Source organism: Chinchilla lanigera, unplaced genomic scaffold, assembly GCF_000276665.1.
Source record: "Chinchilla lanigera isolate Chin_1 unplaced genomic scaffold, ChiLan1.0 scaffold00009, whole genome shotgun sequence".
NCBI lineage: Eukaryota > Metazoa > Chordata > Mammalia > Rodentia > Chinchillidae > Chinchilla > Chinchilla lanigera.
Genome location: NW_004955410.1, coordinates 19,617,493 through 19,623,492, shown reverse-complemented (window position 1 = coordinate 19,623,492; position 6,000 = coordinate 19,617,493).

The following is a 6,000-nucleotide window of genomic DNA, read 5'->3' as shown; positions in this document are numbered from 1 at the left end:
AGATAATGGCCTCCAGCACTCGGGAGGCTGAGGCAGGAGGATTGCCATGAGTTGGAGGCCAGCTTGGGATACATAGTGAGTTCAAGGTCAGCCTAAACTACGTAGCGAGATCCTGTCTCAAACAAACAAACAAAAAAACAAAAAAATTTAAAGAAAGAAGATAACGGTCTCTGCAGGAAGGAGGCTTTTGTGGAACCACTGAGCTTGGCGTGTTGTCCAAAAAGGCACATCCCCCTGTTCCCCCACATAAGAAGCCAAAAGGCCAAAATTATGTCTCATAGGGTCATTTTACTTTCTGAATATTGCCGTTTGGAAGATAAAAGTGTAAAGAGCCACAGTCACCCTGATGAATGTAATCAGCCCAGTGGTTAATCTGAAACTCGTACAGACTTTGAAACTGTTCCAGTTACTATGTCTCAGTCTCCTGTTTCTCTGGGTAGTGGCTCTGGAGAGGAGTCTCAAACTGTCATCATCAATCACACCCACATTGTTCTAGTGCCACAGACGTGGTGACAGCTTAGTTCATTTATGCAGGTAGTTCTGTAATGGATCTGGGCCAGCAGGATCTTTGTCTGATTGGTAATTAGATGGGGAGGGCATTGTAGTCAGTTTTACATTTAACATTCCTTCCCTTGGAAAGAGTTTTGTATTAATTTGCATTTTTGCATCTTCTGAGGCAGTCTGAGGTAGGTAGACAGTAAAAATTAAATCTTTGAAACTAAAAGAATGTTTGGAAAGGTCTTGTTTATGGAAAATAAGGCAAAAGAACACTTGCTTCCCATTTTCACTTAATTGACAACAGCAGTCATGAAATCCTCACTAAAAGCCTTGTAAGGGCACTGAAGTATGATTTCTAACAGGTCGTAACTCAAGAGAACTTTGATTTTTTTTTTTCCCTTCATTTTACTAAGAAGGAACTGGATTGGGTGTATTAGTCCTTTAGAAGCTACCGATTTGTGACCTGAGTTTGTACAGGAAAAGCCTGCTCCAAGAAATCATGTGACGGGGTATTATTGGCAAGGACATAAAACTAAACTGCAACTGTAAAATGCACTCAGTTGATCAATTCCTGTACCTACATTCTACTGTTTAGAAAGATCTGTTTCTTGGACGTAAAGTAGGAGGTGGTTGTGTCCTTCACAACCATTGGTGAGAGTCCCCCTGTGCAGTAGGAGAATTTTGACAATGGAGTGTGCCTCAAATCCCCTGGCAATAGGGCTGCATGGGATCCAAAGAAACAAAGCCTTCAGCACTAGCCTGATTACTCTTCTGGATGCCAACCTAAACCGAAACCATCTGAACATCTGTATCAGTGCCCAGAATGTTCAAGGTCCTGGCACAGGCAAAACTTCTTGAGGAAAACCTGCAGCTGGCTTGGTCACAGGATGGTCACGGTATTTTGTGACTTTAGTCAGGACACAAAGCTGAAGTGGGGGTGGGCAGGAGAGAGCAACTTGGAGACCCTATGGGATAAAGAGTCCTGCCAGCTGTGTACCTTCCGGTTTCACGTTTGTAAGGAAAGCAGATGTCATTTAGGAGGGTTGATTAGCCTGGATTTGCTGCAAAGTGGACAAGACAATAGGGACTGTGCCTCAAGAACAAAGGAGAGATGTTTATTCAATGTCCTGCGCTGGGAATGCCTAACTGTGGACCTGAGCACATTTTCCCATAGCTTCTGAGGTTTCGTGAGCTCTGTTAGGTGGAGGACCTTGCTTAAGTTCCTTGATAATGATTCACGCTTATCCAAAACTTTATTATAATTTGGCCTTCCCCATAAATCTACAGGAAAAAGGTGTGCTGTCTTACTGGTAAGAAGCATCCCAGACCCTGTGACTGTGATGCCTGCCATTGTATGTTAATATATTGGTATGTCACTCCCCCATGTTTCAGTCTCTTTAGTTTGATTAGAGTGAATTGGTCATGATATAACAACCCACAGTAAATTAAAAAATATAGTTTTGTAGAGCTGCATGTGTGTACATAATGGACATGCAGTCTTGTGAATGAGATCTGGTTGCTTTCTTGTTTTACTGCTTGGAAAATCAGTGGTTAGTTACCAAGACTGTAAGGGTGCATTTCTGTGTGTGTGCATTTCTCAAGGTATGTTTTTCAGTGTATTAACTCATAGTTTATTCAGTGTGCTACTTTGTCTTGTTTTTCAGTTTTTTTCTCTTGTACTTTAAACATTATTCTGTCCTCTATTTCCTGTTCAAATTGTGTTGAATAAGATAGGCAGAAATAAATACATGAACGCTAGTTCAAATACTGTCATGTGAATTAAACTGAGAAAGTAGGTCTGGGGTAAGGCAAACAGGAGAAATAGTTAGGAAATAGGGTCAATAGTTCTCAATGATTAACTGAATTCATAAAGAGAAGCGGGTGGAAGATGGTTTTAGTTAAGTGGTCAGATACTTGAGTTTGCCCTCAGGCCTCATCAAGGATACGGTTTTGTCTGAGTCAAAGGAAGAATAGAGGGCTACTGTGTTCTGTACGGATCATGTGATTAGAAGTTTGTGCTGTGTTCCCAAAGGCCCCTATGGGACTCATTTAGAGCAAGACCAAGACTAACCAGTAGGCTGAGGCTTGATGAAAACTAGAAGTCTTCCTGGGCCACAGTAAGGACATTTTGCTATTGTGAAGGCATCAGGAACCAGCCCATCACATCAATTGAATATCTGGCTGCTAAAAAAGCGGGGTGGGTGTGGGACGATGGAAGTCCATAGACAGTGGTGACAGTGCGGTTCCATAGCCAAGTTTCCACAAAGGCTGTCATGAGGGAACAGCTGCCACTTTCTGTTTGAGGCCAGATTTCTGCAGCCTGGATGAAAGTGCTTTAGAGGTGTTAACAGGGCTTGATATTCCCATGCTTTTTTTTTTTTAAGCGTTAAAGAATATTTTCCACTGATGTTGTGAAACTGTCTGAACAGGGTTTGCTTGTAAGTAATATTATTTCAGGAGAAAATCACTTCTGAAATATTACATTTCTTCATCAAAATGTCTGTAGGTGTTATAAGCGTGGGGCCCGGTTTATATTTGCCTATGGAATGTGCTAGGAAGGAAATAATCAAGAGAACGTGATAGGATTAAGTTGCTGGGGTTTTGGTGTGGACTTGCCTTCAGCTAAGAGGTAGACAAGATGTCTTTATTCAGCAAATATTTGCTCAGTAGGCACTGTGTGAGGTACTTAGGCCTTTCTCAGTCCCATGATTTTACATTATTAAAAGCTTTTTACAGTATTAAAATTTAATTCTATAACTAGAAAAGAATGTGGATAAATCCTTTGAAATACAAACAGTGCTTATAAAGCCTTGTAAGCACTGGGTGTATCCTTAGTTGCTGAACAAAATAGCATAAACCCGTTATCTCTTGAGTAGTCTAAAACAATAGGTATTTTGGACTTTTCCCGCTGTTATATGCTTATATGATGTACATTTTAATTTTTATACTCTCATTTGTTTCATTTACCCAAAAATGTTGTTTTTAACTCATGAGTTGATTTCTCGATAAACTACTGGGTCCAGAAATTTACAGTTGGGGGCACTGGTTTAAAACATTTTATATTGAGAGTCTCATGCAACTAAAATAGTCTAAGGCCATAGGTATGTGTTTATATTTAGATCTACTGTGACTGTTTTCTGTTTGGAACAGAGAGCATTGCTTTACAGCTATGATAAGGCATTCCAGTAAATTTGAAATCCAGTGCATCAATGCATTGAAGATATTTGATGGCTACCTCGTCATATGACAGCCTTTTCTTTTTCTTCCTCTTCTACATTTTAATATTAAATTCAATTTATTTTTTCATTAGAAATAACAAGATGACTTCTCTACAAGTTGTTCTTAACTGATTTTTCTGGCAGACTATGTTATAAAGAGTAGCAAAGGTGAATGTTTATGGGGAAAATTAATCTTTTGCTCATAGAAAAGTCTTGCTATTGATTTGGTTGAGAGTGTATTATAACTCCTGTGTTGCAGTGTGAAATCATATTAAATAACTGACATAGGTAGATTGCTCTTAATGAATTGTTATAAACTTAAAAGTAGTAGTATATCTAATTTTCCAGAAATCTCTTTGTTCATTCATTTCAGCTGAGAGCTGAAGAGCAAGTGGGACTAAAACAGGAGTGGGTGGGATTCAGGCAGAGGGATGGAGGCAATGCTGAGAGTCAGGAAGGCAGCACAGGGCCCTGTTTATTGACTTACAGTTTTTGATGTAAGGGATTGTGTCAATTCTTGTTTATTACTATGTAACTAGCATCTGGCATAATACCAGGCAACTGCTAGATGCTTGATGTTTGCTGAGTGACCCAGTGAATACATGGGTGAAGGAATGCCTATATTTTCTGGAGTTATTAGAAATTATAAGAAATTTGAGTGTTTCATTATAAAAGCAGCAATACCATATAATTCAACCTTGGAAATACAAATGAAGTGCTGGAGACAAAATAATCTGGAATGGTCTTTTCCTTCCCAGATGTTAATGCTCTTCCTCTGTGGCACTGTTAGTGCATTTGCACACTACATGTGTGTGCTCCAAAGTCAGATTGGGGTTCCAACCTGGGCCCTTCATGTTCTAGCTGTGTGAGCATGGGTAGGTCATTGCCTCTGTGTCTTATATCAAATGAGATAATACTGATTTATTGCACAGAACTAATAGGGATATGAAGTGAGATATTACTGGCAAAATGCTCTACAGAGTCCGTTTAGCTAGCATAAATTCCATATTTCCTTGCTGCTGGTTCCACTATTTTTGTTTGTTTGTTTTTTGTTTTTTTTTCCGGTACTGGGAATCGAACTCATGACCTCGCGTTTGCCAGGCAGGTGCTGTGCTGCTGAGCTAAACCCCCAGCCCCTTGTTTTCACTATTAATGTTCCTGAAAGTTACGTATGTGCCAAGTTCTGAGGTGTAGCTTGAGTTTCCAAGAGTTGGCAGCCTAGTGAGGCAGAGGGAAAACGATAAATGCTGTATAGTGCACTGAAACGCTTACTACCCTGGTGAATCGCCTGGAAGCTAGAGGAGGCAGAGTGGCAGTCACAGAGGGCTTCCACAAAGGGGCTCCGTCTTAGCTGAGAGCTGAAGAGCAAGTGGGACTAAAACAGGAGTGGGTGGGATTCAAGCAGAGGGATAGGGGCCATGCTGAGTCAGGAAGGCAGCACAGGGCCCTGGGTTGGGAGAACGCGATTCCTTCTTTCTGGGAGCAGCTGGGCTTGAAACATGGAAGGAAGAGAAGCCTAGAAGAGACCAGCTCATGTGGTGTGTGAAGTAGGCTCAGGCCGGATCTCCCAAGACCTAGCTCCAGAGCCAGCAGGGCGTGGCCTTGGAGATTGCACTTGACGAGACAGCCTCCGAAATTTTTTTTTTTTGTTTGTTTGTTTTTCTCCCGTACCGGGAACCGAACTCACGACCCTGCACTTGCCAGGCAGGCGCTTTGCCGCTGAGCTAAATCCCCAGCCCCTCAGCCTCCGAAATTGCAAGAAAGGACTAGGACAAGATGAAGAGACAGGAAAGAGGCTGATTCACTGGAGTATGGGAGAGATGCGCTTGTGAGAGAATGATGAATCATAGCTGAGGCAGTGAAGCCAGAACCTGGGAAACGCCATGTGGACAAGAGACCAAAGAACAAGTTACTTGCCATTGCGAAGGGCTTTATGATTAGCAGAAACTTTACATTGGAAGTGTAGTATGTGCTCTAGAATTGTTAAATTTGCAGGCACGAACTACCAAAAAAGTACAGGCAGTTCTTTGGCGTTGTGTGTTATTTCATTGTTTTTATTTGTAATTAAACTTCTCTAGAGATGTCTGATAAAGTATACAAAAGCAATCCTGGATCTGTAAGAACCTCAGGACCTAGATAGTCCAACATCTACAGACAATAACAGTCAACAAACCTGCACTGCGTCTAGGCATGCTCATGCATGCCTGCAATCCCAGCGCTCTACGGGGCTGAGGCATGAAGATGAGCTTGAGCCCAGGCTGGACAACTCATTGAGACCCTATCC